Source organism: Betta splendens, chromosome 14, assembly GCF_900634795.4.
Source record: "Betta splendens chromosome 14, fBetSpl5.4, whole genome shotgun sequence".
Lineage (NCBI taxonomy): Eukaryota > Metazoa > Chordata > Actinopteri > Anabantiformes > Osphronemidae > Betta > Betta splendens.
Genome location: NC_040894.2, coordinates 6,724,805 through 6,742,254, shown reverse-complemented (window position 1 = coordinate 6,742,254; position 17,450 = coordinate 6,724,805). Strand labels below are relative to the sequence as shown.

Below are 17,450 nucleotides of genomic sequence, written 5' to 3'. Positions count from 1 at the left end.
CCGGGCTGAATGATTCATGGCTTCTTGGTGCGGCTTTGAATTAGTCACAGTTTTGCGCCCAGCAGAGTCTCGTACGCGCGCCGCGGCGGATGAGACCCTGGCGGCCGAGTTGCGGCCGCGTGTTTGTCCGCCGACCGTGGGCTCCCTCTGTGTGCGACGCTCCCTCCATCCAACAGGTCTGAGAGGCTGAATAACAACGGGAATGAACGGATGCAGCGCCGTGCACAAGCGCCTTCATGGGCAGACGATGCTGCAGCGCTGAGGAATCGAGCGCGTTTAGTGATGTTATTTTCTGTCTGTTATTTTCACAAACCTGAGGACGCGTCTGCAGCATTGAATGGGCTCTGATTTGATTGTCGGCGGACTTGGTGCGTGCAGACGTGTTACTATCGGGCTCTGACGAACCCTTGTTTCTGCACCAGAGACTTGTGATGGCAGGTTAATGTGTGACAGCAGTGCAGCTTCTCTGAGAGTTAATCCATGCAGAGTGGCATGCGAGGGGGGGGGTTAGTCCATCTCTAATCCAGAACTGGACAGGGGGGGGTGGGGGGTGGTGCAGAGCAGGACAGGCATGTAGGGCTGGCAGATGTTGCTCTATGACCTCCGTCAGGCAGTGGAGAAAAAGTCATGGAGATGGTTTCTCCTGATTTGCGGGAGTAATCTGTGTGTGTGTGTGTGTGTGTGTGTGTGTGTGTGTGTGTGTGTGTGTGTGTGTGTGTGTGTGTTCCTGATTCGATTTAGCACTTACAGCATCCAGTTGTTGATGCAACAGGAAGTGTGAGGATTGATAAAACCAGTTGGAGACGCTTCACGTCTGAGATCTTTGTTTCTAAATTCATCCGTTGACTCTGGTTCTTCTGCCTCGTGAGCGTCTGCATGGTTCCACTCTAACGCTGACCGTTGGCTCCGAGCCGCTGCACCCTCCACGTACGTGACACAACCAACACGTGAAGGCCCAATGTGCCTGTTTTGAAGGTGTCGGCTGAGGATCACACACGTCAAACCGCAGCTTCTCTCCGTCCTCCATGTTAACAAGGCAATTAGACACAAACACCTGCCAGAGCATCGTCTTAATGATTTGACAATTACCTCAAGAGTCGACAGTGATGCAGGACAATTAAGATTTAGGCTCACACCGCCACAAGAAATGACATCACCCTAAACTTATCACCAGCGCTGACCACAACTTAACGAAGGCAGACACTTACATGAAGAAATAATTAACAACAAGCAGCTGTTTGTTTGATGCAGCAGCCAAACATGTTGCCTCTATTGCTGCCATGGGAGCTTCAAATGAGGAACTCGAGGCACATAAACAAAACACTACAGTAGCTGCAGCGCAGTGTGTTTGTGGTTTTGATTTAAGGAGCACACAAAAAAAATTAACAATGTTTTTCTGATGGCACGACCTTGGAAAGCAAACAAATACAAGAACGCCGCTGATTGAAGTGTGCAGGGTTTTTAAAGTAGTGATAAACAAGTACGGCAATATGAGTACCCACCAGAGAACAGTGGGTTTCTCCTTTCGTGTACATTAGCTATCATTATTTATGATTTTCTGAAGGACAGGTCTATTTAGAACACATAGTTCTCACACTGATGTGTGTAGATTACAGAGCAATAATGGAATGGATTTTAAACCTCCTTATCAGCTGAGCGTGTGTTTGGGTTTGGAAAGTTTGAACACAGTTGTTGTGAGGCAGATCTGATAATCTTGGCCTCATACATATGAGTCACACACTGAGGTGAAGTAATTTCTTCCTCCTGGTGGAGCGGCACTGTGGTCTGAATAAAAAATAAATAAAATAAAAAAGAACCGCTCCAGCCTGAATTTATTTGATTCTGAAAATTGCTTCGTAATGTTCACCCCGTTGGTGTCAGAGGGGAAAAAAACGATCCCTCTCCTCGATGTTTGTGATTTAACAGGGCCGGCGCTGCCCCAAATCGGCGGTTCTGGGTCCTGAGGGACTTGATCCAGTATCGGGATGCCTCCTGTGGGAGAGCGGGGGAGGCAGCTTCCTCCCCCGTGAGCCCGAGCGCAGCGGGACCTGCTGAAAACCCACTGGGTCATCTGCATCAGCGCCTCCGGGTCACCGTGACTCCGGCCGGCTTTTAATTGAAACAGAAAAGCAGGAAAAGCGCGCCGAGCGTCCGGGTTCCCCCCGCGAAGGCTGCTAATCAAACCCGGCTGGGCCTCCGGGCCGGCGCCGCGGCAGCTGATGACTGTTGGTGGCGGGCGCAGCGGGTCCAGGGCGAGTGCTGCAGCACGTGCGACCCACACGGCGGAGCAGGTGCTGGTGTTTTTTCAAGAGATGAGCCTCAGAGCCACATGTGTTGACAGGACGGGTGCAGGGTGCGGGTAACATATGCACACAGGCCCCCCCCCGGGGCCTCTCGCTCCGCCAGCGGTGTTTTCCTGTAGTTGTCAAGCGGCGCGGCGAGATGCAGTGGAGAGCGAAGCCGAGGAATATTTTAAAGGGAAACAGAGAATACACAATATTTTTTGTTTTTGTTGCGATGAATAAGATTTGATTTCAGAATTCGGAGTCACTCGCACTAATGAGATCATGGATGTCGTAAATGAGAACGAAAGGAGCTGAAAGCAGCCTGGTGATGTTTTCTAACTAACCAGGTAAAAGCCCCAATCAAAATCAGAACCAGTTCTCCAGAAGCACAGTATGTGTTCAGCTTTAACGAAGAGCCTGGCCACTGGGGTCGTCCCAGCATTCCTTGCAGGGCCGGGGCGAGGGGGAGAGCGAGCCGGGCCATCTGTTGCCTCTCCAAAAGCCCAGAAGCCGCTCCGTCCCCTCAGCATCTACCCACTCGAAGACCTCCCCGGAGCCTCATGATGCTTAGTTCAATGTAAAGGGTGATTCCAGCGCTGCCGCAATCCTGTTAAGCGTCTGCGCGCGGGCTCTCGCCGAAGCGTCCCGCGCTGTCTCTGGGACTAAGTCGGCGCTAACGAAGCTTGTCACCCCCCCCCCCCTCGCATCATAGCTTCTTATTCCAGGTGCTGCCGCTCAGCGGGAGCCATCGAGCGCTCCAGGTTAGCGGCGCGGTTCTGCTTCATCTGATGCAGACTGTGCCTCTGCCCTGCCGCCATCCCACTAAGCACATTATGTAACCATAATGCCAGCCATCACACGGATCCATTTGGCGCGTGCGGCTGGCTGCCGTCAGCGGGGAAGGCATTCTGTGGGCACCAGTTGGTCACACTTTGGATGCATGCATTAAGGGAGCGTGTTTAAATGTTGGGGCTTTAAAAAGCTTCGAGATTTTAAAAGCATCATGCACCTGTATTTTTTTTTTTCCTTATTTATTTTTTTATCAGCTTGAACCTCAAAGTGCCTCATCCTGCCCCCCCCCCCCCCCCCCCCCCCCCCCCCCCCACCCCCACCCCCTGCTGAGAAGCCAAACTCTCGCTCCATTTGCCTAAATTAAATGCGAGCGCCTGATCAGTTCACCGCCCACACTGAGCGATGAAACAAAACTGGCTGCAGGGTCCTCTGTCCACAGTTTTAGCCCCCTTTCTATCTCCTGATTGTGCCAAGTGCTGCTTGATGGGCTTGAAACATGTCTGACTGTTACTTCTGGCTGCACTCAGTTTACCTAAAGCAACTAGATGGTCTTGCTGTTAAGTTAATTGAAACTTTGGTTGTAACAGAGTCCAAACTTTTCGAATGGTTTTTAAACTCGCCTGGACCTGAGGTCGGACGAGGTCGGCTGCTGCGGTTTACGCCTGAGTCATTTGCGACAGGACTGACCTGGAGTCGGCCTCGTTTAGAGGAGCAGCAGGGAGTCGACCTCCAGCGGGCGCGCTAATAAGACCGCCGCGCCGTATAATACCTGCGAAGATGGCAGCCAGCTGGGGACGAGGTCAAACTTCCACAGCCGCGAAATGACCATTCTACACTTCGCCTCCACCGAACTTTAGCTGCGTGTGCTGCACACTGTATAAAACCAAGTTGTGTGTTTTATCCAGCGCTTGTGTTTCTTACTTGCCTGCAGAGATCCCCCCCCCCCCCCCCCCCCTCCCCCTTTTGTCCGGGTTCCTGTGAAAATGCTAAACGGATACTCCTTCAATGCCGCCGGCCGCGTCCCACCGTTATCCGGATCGATGCGAGGCCTCCGTCTCGCTGCTCTCGCCTCCTTTGGAGGCCGCATCTCAGCGTTGCCAGCATTTTGTGCGAGAGCACGATGTCAGTCCGCCGTGAGAACGCCGCGGCTCACGATGCCTGGCCTTGTAGCGGAGCTTTAGGCGGAGAACACTCGCTGAGATCACCTGGACTAATACCAGCCACGCGGGAGGATTTCCTCGTGTGGGCGTATTGTGTATTTCCTTCATTGTCGACTAATAGTGACTAAAGTGGATTTGCCTTCCTTGGGATGCGAGCGCCTGCCTTGCCAGATGGCCTCCAGGCAACCGACTTAAAGATTATGTATGTCATCTCCAATGACAATATCTTATAGTCGCAACCAAATTACCGGCTCGTGGTGATTTAAGATGTCGTAAATCTGAATAGCGCGGCGCAGCACGTGGGCGCGCACACAAACTGTTGTCCAAGTAATAGAGAAAAGGCCACAGTATGCTAATTAAAACCAGAAGCTTTTATTTGTGCCTCTGGGAGTGCGAATGTGAACGCGCTGTGTTACTGTACACGCCGCGTAAGCCGCATGCTAGGAGAGTTCTGTTGCTATGTGACTAATTGCTGATTTACAAGTGGGAGCTTTATGGAACATGAACAGTATATGTTTTATGTGACACTAATTGCCTTAAGACCCAACCTGCGGTAGACCTTGGTCTTTGGGTCACGTCTTTGAGAAGAAGATGCATCGCTACGTAGCGTACCAGCTGTTAACATCGTCACATCCAGTCGAACCAGCGAGCAGAATGCGAATGCGAGAAGCTCATATTTCCGTTATATATTCCGTGTTTCCCACTGTTTATGATTAGGCTCCTGCTTAATTACATCTGCTTTCTTCTCCTGTGCGACTTTAATGGCTCCCCACCGGAGAATTAGCGCCTGCAGCTGTTCCCCACACGCAGTGGACGGAAACATCCACAGCAATTCTCATTCTGATGTGATAATTATTGAAAATATGGTTAAAGGTTGCGCCGTATTTGTGTGACTGTGAGATCATGATCAACACTGGCCACTTTATTAGGTACAGCTCTACTGTATCCACCACACTGCTAGAAAGGTGATCATTCTAGTTTATTATTATTATTATAATGCACTGTATGAATAGAATACTGCACATTTAGTTTAAATTCTGCGTCTCCACTAAAATCCATCACAATATCATCACAGAGAAGCTTACGTAAAGATCCATGACTTGTCTGCTTCTGGCATCTCCACAAAGGAGCAGCGCCTGACTCATCATTCAGGAAAACATGGGTCTCAGAATAATCACAAGGCCAAAAAAATTACATTTTCCCATGAAAGTCCGCTTTCATCAATAAATGCTGGGGCGGCCTCAATGGCGTTACTTTAAACCTCCACTTTGGGTGAAGAGGGAAATGAAGAGGAGGAACTCACATCATCGGAAGAACGTTGGCGTAGCAGGAACAGTGTTTCTGAGAACTTTCACAGAACTGTGATGATGTTCTTTGGTTCCTTTTATCCTTTGTCGTTGTTTAGCTGCTAGCGTGTCCTTGTGCTTTACCTGCTGCTCCACAGCAGCTTTTAACTCGCACTGTGTTTGCTAATGGATTAATCGACACCTTCACGTCCTCACATCATCTCCAAGAATCACTCGAACTACATTTAAGCACTGCTACTGTACGTTCAAATCCCATTCCATTGTATTCATCATCATCATATTTCGTTCCACCGCTTCCGCAGGAGGGGGCGGGTGCGGGTCGGTGACAGGCAGCGCCACGCTGCCACTCGCTGTTGGATCCACGCAGACCCTGTGAGGCGTCTGCAGTGTCGCCTCCTCCGTGCCCCCTACGCTTTAATGTGATAATGAAGCATAGTACTCCAAGCCCTTGTACTATCCTCCAGGGCCTTAGGCTGAGTTCATCTCGAGTACGTGAGTCATCCAGACACACATCCGTGACCCGTTGACAATATGGGTTCCCAGGCTTGTGTGTAAATACGATAATTATATTAGATCTGCTGTGACACTGGGTGAATGATGGGTCATGCTGTACTGTTGGACGTGGGGCCACGCTTTATACTCTACAACCGTTATAATCTGGCTCAGTATCACAATAAGGGCCGCCAGCTATGTTAATATGCTCCAAACCCCATTCCTCCACCCGACCCTGCGCTTCAGCGGTCTCTTGCCTTTCTCACCTGAAGCCAGGTCGGTCTGTTTGCTCTGAGACCTGCGATAGGAAAAAGACGTGGGTGCAATTGTTCTGCATCCAAGTGAGTCACTAGTGTAAATGTGAGCACTGTCAATAGAGGATGATCCATGTAGTGGTTGTAAAAAATAATTTTATTAGCCCTGTAGCAGGGAGTTAATGCTCAAGTAAATCAGGAAAGGACTTGAAGGAATGTCTTTTTTCTTCCGTCTTGGCTTCTGTTTCTTCGCGACAGACCTTCACTCCTCCTCCCCTGATCACCCACTGTATCTGACTGAATGGAGCGGCTGAACAAAAACCCCACGCAGCGCTGCAGACAGGAGCTCAGAAGGCAGCTTCCTCACACAGTTTGTAAGGAGCAAAGGTTTCGCTCCCTGCAGGTCTCCCGCGCCGCTCTGACTCACCGCGTCCCTGCTCCTCTCTGTTTACCAGGAAGGGATCGCTCTCGACGCCACAAAGCTGGAGCGGCGTAGCCGCTCGCTGCTGCCGCGCGATTGTGAGAGTGCAGCAACTTTCCGCCAAAGAAATGTGACGTCTCGGTGCAGTTTTTAAATATCAGCAGAAGAAGAGCGCCAAGTTGGAAGTGGGAATGCTGCCCCACATACTGTAGGCGGGGAAACCGTCACAAAGATAAAAATACACACATTACGTATAAAATAGAGACTTAGTTAAAGGGGATGGAAGGGTTATTTATAAGGGCCATGTTATTTTAGTTTCTGCTGGTGCCCATTTGTTTTAAATTTAAACAGCCCTGTCCCTGTTCAGGCTCTGCCTTTACTGATTGAAGTCCACACACACTGTTATAGGGGCGAGTTGCAGAAAAACAAACTCATCAGCAGAAATCAATTCTCGCGCCAAGTACAATGCCTAAGTGGGGTTCTCAACAGCAGCTCCTGTGTTGACGCTAAAATGAACCGAATCCACAGATGTTTGAAGTAGACCTCCCAGCGCTCAGCAGACATTTAAATCATAATGTAATTCAGCAGAAAGGGGGAGGGGGGGGGGTCGTTGTCACAGTGTGGGGACATGTCTGTGTGTGTGTGTGTGCTTGTGTGTGTGTGCGAGTGTGCGTGTGTGCGTGTGTGCGTGTGTGCGTGTGTGCGTGTGTGCGTGTGTGCGTGTGTGCGTGTGTGCGTGTGTGTGTGTGTGTGTGTGTGTGTGTGTGTGTGTGTGTGTGTGTGCTGACATCCCGCTGCTTTTTGTGTTCAGAACAGACTTCGTCCTGATCCAGTGCTCGTTGACGCCCGAGACTTGGTTGATTAATTATGCAGCTGTTTCACTCATACACCAGAGGTATAGTTATTACCTGGACATGCAGATGGTATCTGTAGTATCTGTGCCAGAGCTGTGAAGAACAAAATGACCCAGTCCTGTTTAATGTTGGCCACATTATACCTGCACCATGAGAAAGATGGAATGCTTAATGATCACTAACGCTAAGCTTAAAGGAATTAGATTGTTGTAGATGCTACAGTATAAGCAGCCCCATCTTCAACAGCTTCATTATTCAGTGCAATTTTGACTTATTGAACCTAAAAAAATGAGAAGACGTCTCTGACTGGAGACCACAGTAGTTACATGTCTCATTCAGTAGTGTTGGGTGGTACAGGCATGTTCATGTGATCGAAGAGCTTATTGTCTTCGATCAATTACAGTCTTCAAGGCCTCTTCAAGGTCAGACACACACACACACACACACACACACACACACACACACACACACACACACACACACACACACACACACACACACACACACACACTCCCACCGTGGGGATCGCCGTTTCTCTGAAAAGCCCTATTTGTATAGCTCTAAGTGCAGTTTGATCGGCTCCTACTACTCTAATGAGTCGGCAACTCTTTGGTGAGCTGGTCCTTTATCCCTCCAGAGATGCATTCACTGCAGATAAGGTCCTAAAGTAGCACATGCTGCTTTTGGCTGAGCTTCCAGGGCCTGTTCACGGACCGTGTGTGAGAACACCATCACTAAACGTGAAACACGTCTTTGGTCTGATTGACTGTTTGGACTAAGTCTGTGGTCTGCATGCGTGACCTTTCCAATCTCTGTGGCTCATTGACTCTGTGATTAAGTAAAAGAAAATGTGCTTTAAGCCTCTGGCTCCACTCGAGGAGCTTCCAGCCCTGGTGAAACAGCTGCCTCGCTGCAGGAAACTCAGAAGCAAGTAAAGTAAAGTCACGTACACATACGGACTTTGTGACATTTAAAATCAAACCAAACTCTCGCAGCAGCAGTGCGCCGAAGCTCTATTACCTTTCATAATGGTGGATTGATTGCCTGGAAGATTAATTAAATTAATTTGGTCTATTCCAATGCATATTCAGTGAGGCTCCATGCTGAGCTTTGCTTAATGTTGGAAATGTAATGTTTAGAACTTATGTCTCATTAAAAATCAGTTGTTCGAACGTTAGAGATTCAGTTTAGTTGAATATATAAATTGTAATGTAAGATAATAAGTCATAACTATTCATTCTTGACACCTAATATGACTAGTGGATGGTTTTCTACCTTTAAGTAAACCGTTATTATTGACTTTTGTCTAAAATAAGTTGCTGCAGCCATAGGCAGCTGTTCTCATGGATTCTAACTAATCATTGAGGCGAGTTTAAATTATTTATCATCCACCAATAAAGCCATTGGTTGCATTTTATAGAACCTTTGGTGCAATAGTTGCTTTTTCAGTGGTACAATAAAAGGTGAACATGCTCAGGACCAGGGAGGGAATGAATGATACGGCATCGAGCCGATGTCCTCGGTCCAGAACATGAAACGACAGAGTGAGCGTTCTCGCAGGGTGCAGCTGACTGGTCTCGCTTGAACGCGCCGCATGATGAAGCCCAGCCTCTGGTCCGGGTGTCAGCGAGTGGCTCATTCTGCGACACTGTCTCGCCTTTATCGCAGCTGTTGTGCCCGCTGTTTATGCCGCGGCTGTTTAATCAATGCATCTCGCCACCTCTCTCCTGCCGGTTTGCTATCGTTACCGGTGCACGGTTGGCAGTCGATATATGTCCTGGGAGGGCGGATTCTTCAAAGCAGAAAAAGGCACAGTCCACAATCTATATCCAATCTGTCCCTCGTTGGGCCTCAGTGGCGCACAGATTCCCCTTCTGCCGCTTTACCTCCTGTTTTGTGCGGTTCACTGTGGGGAGAAACGGGGAACAGTGTGTAAAAACCGTGAATAAATGAGAGGGACAAGACTTTACATCTCGGAAAAACAGGAGGTATAAAAACCTGATGCGTCACATGGTTAATGGTTCCTAATTATTACGGTACGGGCATAAAACATGGGCTTCATGTGCTAATGTCAATGTAGCCTTTACAGTAGCCAGAGGTGCATTTTCAAAGGCAACAACAACTTGCTAAGTGCTAAGCAGCAGCCTCGGGCCGACGCTGCACAGGAGGAAGGAAGCGCCTGCTCACGGTCGGTGTAATACGTCTCTGAAGTCTCTGGGGCGACAGCAGCCAGGAGAAAAAGTCACAGCACTGCGTCTCGCTGGGGTTGAGTAAACTACATATGTGATTGTGCTGAGGCAGTTTTATTAATCCTGCGTTGCTCACATTTGCTGTGCTACAACATCAAGCCTCGCAAAGTACAGTTTTCTCCAAACTGTGGGTAAATGAAGCTGTTGTAATTGCTGTATATATATATATATATAGCGTGTGGCTGAGGTGAGTTAAAAGTAGGAAGCCTCTCACGTGGACGTGAAGGTCACAGGTTTTCAGAGACCTTATTAATTTTTCAATATGCAGGAATTTCACGTATTTTGAATGCTGAATAATAGAACAGCACTTAATTAGCTAACGCTGATGAAATGTAGCGGCAACAGCTGTCGATACAGGCGACGGAACCCTGGACGGGTGTTTCCTCCTCGGCGCCGCGCCACTTGTTAACCGTCAGGCGCTAATGTCATCGGCGATGACGTCGATGGGTTACGACGAGCTCCAGCAGATGTCCGTGTGAACAGTGTGGAAACACGCGGGCTCGAGTCGGGGCCCGCGAGCCGCTCCGTGCAGCGCTGACCTCTGCGTTGCCACAGATATTATCAGTCGGCTTGCGCCTTTTCGCCGCCGCTTCAATAGCGCCTCGGCCGCGTCTCGGGCGCCGTCACTCAAAGGCGCTGCTTCGGCACAAGTGCAGAGCGGGTCCAGAGGATAAAAGCAATTACAGGTTGATTTTTGTCTCGCGTCCTGGCTGTCTCTCATTTGCTCCCTTTTGTTCGCGGCCGAAGAATAATCTTTTGTTTCACAAATCCCCGCCTGATTCCCCACTTTCTGGGAGATGAATTGTGCCATTAATTGGAATTGAAATGCTGCACATTCTAATGAGCCCCCGCATACGTAGTGTGGCGTTTGCTCGCATTTCATGAGCCAAAGCATTTCTTTTACATTTTTGCCCTGCTGGTCATTTCCAATTAAACCCGGGGCTCCCTGCAATTGGCTCCCACACCCAGGCTGTCAGAATAAGAGGATCCATAATTTATTTGCTTTACTTACACTCTCCCCACTTGCGGGCTTCTCTGCCATCTGCCAATAAAAGCTCTATTATTAGTAATCATGAGTCACATCCCCATACGCGCTTTTTTCACCTAACACGCTTCGCCCTCAGCTCCGGGCGGCCTTTGTTATTCCTCCTCTATCAAAGTGAACTAGAAGTGAAACCCGAGCAAACCGCAACCTCTGAAAACTTTAAAGTACAGTATCTGACCACACACGCGAAAGGACAAACATAACAACGAGCAATAGGCCCCCTTATGTGAGAAACATTCTATTAGAGGCCGCGCACACCAAGAAAATACGATGCCGTCTGCGTGTCTGTGGAGAAAATCTGGTGCAGCCCTGCAGAAGCACTCAGCAGGCGTTTTCCTCCTCTCTTGTACAACACAGTGTCTGACCACAGACTCCTGCTGGCTGACATAATGTAATCCGTCTGTCTCCTCCTCCTGCGCTCTCAAGGCTCACAAATGCTGGTTCCCCCCCCCTTTTTACTTGATCAGAAGATGTTAAAACAGTCGACGTCCTTCCTGTTAGCAATCGCTGCACGGGTGCAAAGGCGGCTCCTGTTCGAAACCCGCGGGAACAGCAACAGGTCCCGATCCCCCGTTTCCCATTGACACTGGACCTGCTGGCAGTCAACGCCCATTCCCGGTGATGAGAAGTGTGACTGGGGATGCCCAGCCGGGATTCAATCAAATGGAAACGAATTGGGGGTGAAAAACCCATGAAGTCATTATTTGCAGAGTTAGAATCGTCTGATTTACATCTGAGAGATGAAAACCCGGTCTCGGGTCAATGTCATAAGGTTTTGCCTGTCAGAATTGCATCTTATGATCCCGAGGGTTGTTCTTATTGGGAATAATATTTCAAATAATGAGAAAATTATAATGGAAATCGCATGTAACACACAGCTGTGATTTTTGTAGGACACGTCCTCTGAGAAGCATAAATACTATGATAACACTTTTTACTGACTGTGTGAGAATGCTCAATTTGTGTGAGCGTCGCAGAAGAAAAGCCAGAATCAAATATTCAGATATTTAATTTATTTTAAAGTGCTGAATTAACTGACTGATCTGAAACCTTCTTTCAATGCGCAAATCTGTTTATGCTGCGCGTCTTTCTTCACGTCTAATCCCAACCACTTAATGGAACGTTCCAGGTCTGTGTTGTGAATGCAGATTACCAGTTCATTTATTGAATTCTCCAGAGGGAGCAGTTTCAGACCATCCGCCTGTTTAGTTGCCATGTGGTCCTTTTTCATCTCTGAATTCTCCACTCTCTTGATTTCAAGTGTCGCCGGAATTCGTTGATATTGGAGAACGAGGGGATTCCTCTTCTTCATCCTGGATTTTCTGCCTCTCCTCTGAAATGATGAAGGTGCTGGTGGCGAACGCTGAGGCGGGGGTCGTGTCAGTAATGGAAGGGCAAGGGCGCAGCCAACCGCGTGCATGCAAATGAGGAAGGAGATTTCTTCAGTTTAGACAAAGGCAGGTCTAGTCATCAGCTGAAAGACCAATCAAAGCATCAGAGGCAAGGTCACATTTAGGCTTTAATTGTGCTGCGTGTCTCATGCATTGCTTTTTATTACGCTCTCTGACGGTGGCCTTGAGATGGAAACGCAGCCTGATGCTGATGCTGTGTGATTTGGAAGGCTTCAAATACTGTGGGTGGGAGGAAAGCAATGAGGATGCTCGGCCTTGCTGTTCGCCGGGTTCATTCTTTCACTGAGTTGGATGTCAGTGACGCAGATGACGCCTGTGTTTAAGTCCTGAGGGTCAGAGGGGAAACAGGCTTTAAGAATTAGATCAGTTTTCATTCGAGGAACGTTTTACCTCAGACTGATGCAAGGTGTGAAATTCCCCCGCTTGCATAGATTTTCCCACTGTGCCGTGTCTTTGCTGCTGATGATGACGATGAATTATTTGTGCTTTCAATATGCACACGGAGGCTGTTTTTCCACCTGTTCCAAAACGCAGTGAGCTGTCTAATTATCTGAAAGCTAAAGTTAGCAGCTAAGGGCCAATCAAATAATCAGCCTAAAGGACACTTGTGCTCTTTCTTTGAGCCCGAGCATCACACCTGAGGAGGGCTATTGCTTTTTCAGCATGAGAGCCTTTCTGAAGGGGCAATCTCACATTTTCCAGCGGCAGCCTGAGAGACGGACACGTTTCTTTTTAAAGGTTGCCGTGCCGCTGGAAGAGGGACGGGGTGCTGACGGGTCGCGGCGTTTCATCATGCCGCCGTGTCTATTATGCCACATCATTTGTTTACAGCCTGGCATTTTGCCGCACCTGCCAGTTCGCATATCGGCTTCTGGAACCCGACCCCCGCGCCCCCATCGCTCCTCGTATTGACTCGAGTCGGCCGATCGACCGCTTCCGCGCAGATCAACCTGCATCTGGCTGCTCTGGGTGCAAAAACAAATGGCTTGTGGTTTTGGCGGAGCCCCAGGATGCACGTCCATGGGTCCGACCCGCACCACCTCCCGAGGCGGCTCAAAGGAGGGTCAGCACCGACCCCTCACGCCCGTCTGTTACCAACGCTGGGGAAATGACCTCAGACGGGGCAGACGCATCCCAGCCCTATGTGCTTCACTGTGCTGCTGTATATATCACCTGTGGTAACGAACATCGCATAAACAGCAATAAGTCCAGGACAAGAGGGATTGGAGGTAATATTAAAGGTGCATCTGTAAAATATCTGCTGTATATTAATTCTCCTCCTTCTTCCTGTGGTCTGCTGACAAATACGATGCAGCGGTTGTCGTGGCAGCCGTCAGGTTTTAACACAGCATCGTCGTTTATTATCACAGACCTCAGGACCGTGGGACTATGACAAGAACGGTGCAGATGAGGATTCCAACCTGTTCACCGGCCGCCCGGGCGCCCGCAGGCAGACGTTTTGGTATTCAACCCAGGCACGAGAGCGAAATGGCTCAAGTCGTGTCTGACAGCGGGTTATCGATCTGGGGGCGATTTTATTGCCCCGCATCAGGAGCGATTCTCCGTGCGACCGAATCCCATCGCCGGCGCTTCGGCCGCGGGCTGAAAGCTGTCGAGGTGTGATGCAGGTCTCGCATTTGTGGTCACGGCTGATTCACTGTACTGTACGTCTTCCTCCATTTATACTGCACGTCGCTGCTCTAAGAGGAGCGTCTGTGGCTGATGTTACCTCGGACCTTTAACTTCAGCTGTGAATGAGTCACGCGGCTTTGATTGTTTTGACACTTTTTCCCCCTCGGGGCTTTTGTGTTGACCTCATTTGATCATTAGGCTAATGCGCAAACAACTTAGACTCATATTCTCTCGGCCGTGGCCCGAGGATCCCAACATTTAAACGCCCGCATCGACTTTCTGCTCAACCTTGACCCAACAAACATGATCGTCTCCCCTCGTCATGTGGGGAAGGCATCGATACTGCAGCGTCGGACCGATGGAGAATAGAGACACAGCGTATGAACGAAGGCACATGTGACTTTCACAGTCAGCTTCACTAATTATATCAGCGTTGTTGTTGTTGTGTTGTGGTTGCATTGTTGATGCCCGCTGGCCGCTAACACGGAGCTGCAGAAACGAGCCTGCAGGCCGTCCTCATGCTTGATGACAGCCTCTATTTTGATTCTTTCCCCCACATTTGCTTTTACATGATCCACCCAGTCGCTTCCACGAGTCAGCGTGACTCACCTGCACGCCGCCGTAGAGGCCCGAAATGGGGCGATTTGTTCCTGCGCGTCACCAAAATAGATGTTCCTCTACTGCAAGAGTCAAATAGCGGGAGAATAGAGAACCATTCCGGGTCAGGAGGTCCGTGAAGCGATGGGAAACCTCTGTTATCCTTCAGCAACAGCACTTTACATTCGGTCATGACTTACAAATTGTAAAAGTAAGTTAACTTAAACTTAAATGCAGCAGCTGCTCCACAATAACATCCTCCTGGAGATCAGTAGAGCTGTTCAGTGTCTTTATTTACAGTTTTGTGTATTTCTCCTCTTCATTCAACTGTCGTCAGCAGAAAAATAATTGCTTGTTTGTTGTGGTGCAACCAGAAGCAGCTTAGTGCTTTTCCATCTCCGGCTGTGGCGGCGATGGCTGCGCTCCGTCGTCCTGCACCCTCGTGTTGTTTCTCCGCTGCGACTCCACGTGAACCCGCGAGCTGCGGCCCACGGCGCCGAAACGCTCCGTCTAAATATTTATGGAAATAACCCGCGAACGCACATGAAAACAAATGGCTTGGTCGCTGAAAGCTATTGTCTGGGACAAAAACACATTTTTGTCCATTTCCATGCGATTCCTGACCCACGCAGGCCACACAATGACCACATGCGGCCACAGTAGCTTCTCTAATATGATTCTTTCCAGCCAAATGTATATGCCCCCTAAACCAACCATTTATTTGCCCCTTGATATTAAATCAAGTCTATCTCAATGTGGTAAGCTATTTGATGGGGATAGAGAATCGTCTGTCTCATCCATTCGCCGGCTTGCCCACATCCTAGCAACCAACAAGATTAGGCTGTCTGTTTCACAGTGGTTAGGAAAGGCCCAGAGTGCAGGCAGATACCGTAATCACATTATAGAGACGTAATGCATGCATGCAAGCGCACCAGATAAACACATACTGTACGTGTCTGCTCACCAACTCGGCCAAACACACAGCTGATAAGACAGAGATGCGAAAGGATATGTGGCTGCAGACAGGATCCACTGAGAGAAGCACAGAAAAGACTCCTTATGCGAATCAAAAATGTCCCTATAAAAATTTCAACTAGTCCTACATGTCGGGTTTTAATAATACACCACTGTAGGACACGCGTGGCCTGGAAAGCGGTGCATTATTTACAGGCAGGTGATTTAGCGTCAAGCCCTGGACACAGCAGAAAATCACAAAGGGAAATTCATCATTTGGATGCGGAGGCCGCGAAAAAGTAGAGGATGGTGTGAGGAGAAGCTGTGTAATTACCGGCTGGACCGTTTCATCAGCCGGCAACGCGCTTGCTGTTGTTTTCTGTACCTGTGACATTTGTACAAAAGTCATGTATTAGCATAAACTGAATGCGACCTCCACCATGTTTGGATGTTTGGGTCTGAATTATTGTAATTATCCATGCGTGCTGCACGGTCACGGGACCTGCTCGCAGCCAGAGATGATCCGCTTCCCTTCTTCTTCTGCTTCGATGACTAAAATAAACTAATTAAAAGTTTACTGAAAAAACAAGACTCAAGGAATACGAGCCAGTGGATTAATGAGATGCTCCTCTGTCCTCAGCGTTGTCCTGTGATTGATAGTTGATGGTTGGTACGAACAATGAAATTCTGAAATTTGGGCGTCTTGGCCCTTTAACGCGTCTTCTCCTCTCCCTCAGAGCAGGTGCTTTTTTAAGCGCCACTGGTGAAACGCCAAGATCAAGCGGCGCATTAATCAAGCCGTGCTCCATCAGACAAACCCGGCCCGTTTTCCCCCGCGATGCATCTCCCTAATTAACCCTTAATAGCGCGCGTTCTCCTGCAGCAGACGTCCTGGTGTTGCTCCTCTGCAGATCAGCGGTGCTGGTATCAGCCTCAACAGCTTGGTGATGGGTGCATTATGTTTGACAGGGGTTGGGCGCTGGTATTACTGTTAAGGCCCGCTCACAATGGGAACTGGCACTGTGAAATTCATCATTAGGCTCTGGAGGTTTGGGGCCTGCTGGAGAGCCGGGCTCGCCAACGCTTGGCTTCGTTCCGCTTCCCTCTGCACTTGTTGCCGTTCTGTTTCATTTAAAAGAGCAGAAACATGTAACTTATTCGTATTATCGACGCGTACGCCTCCTCCCTGTGCAGGTACAGTGTGTCAGTGCAAGTTGGACCTACACGGATGTCTCTCCAGTCGCTCAAAGGTCACCGCTGTGTGCATGACTTGTCCGTGTGTAAATTCGCAGGTCAGTCCACTGGAGTTGAATCTGAGCAGCTGAAGGAGCGAATCCGCTGCTTGTAAATCAGACTCCTGTCGTTTACCTGGAGCCAGCAGGCGTTTTATTTTTTATATTTTTTATTCCCCCCCCGCGCTGTAGCTAAGGACTTTGTTTTTAAAGCAGAGACACACGTCTTGGCCCTTTGGCCTTTTCCTTCATGTTGGGTTCCCCCCAGCTTTCTCATTAAACATTTGACATTCAATAGATGCTCGTGCGATAGCCTCCAGCCCCGTGTACTGTAGCAACCGAAATGAATCATCCATCACTGCTACCTGCTGCGATGCTCTGTGAAGTCACAAGCTAAGTATGTTTTTGAAATCAATTCCACTGCGGTTTCGCTTCGTTATAACATCCTAGTGAAAAATTTGTACCCAGCTGGGGGAATATTGAACTTGGCATCCTGGTGCACATTGCCTTCTGTCAAACCCTCGCTCCTCACTGGAAGATGGAGACCTCGGAGGCTCAGCAGCTCTCCGTAATGTTGATATGATGGCATATTTTACTAGGTGATGTATAACAACTCTGACTGCTGTGTTTTTCTTTTTTGCAATATGGACTATGTAACATCTTGTGCCTTTATTTCCATCCTATCCCACATCACTGACTGATGATTCATCTCTGTAACATTAACATAAGGCTTTTGCAAACTGAATCTCCTAAAATGCACTGAG

At 49.0% G+C, this 17,450-nt stretch overlaps 1 protein-coding gene across 1 annotated transcript in view; it reads left to right on the top strand.

Moving 5' to 3' along the window:
* Window positions 1-17,450, top strand: part of doc2b (double C2-like domains, beta) — a 57,488-nt gene that overhangs the window by 1,077 nt on the left and 38,961 nt on the right. The gene's annotated exons all lie outside the window — the stretch shown is intronic.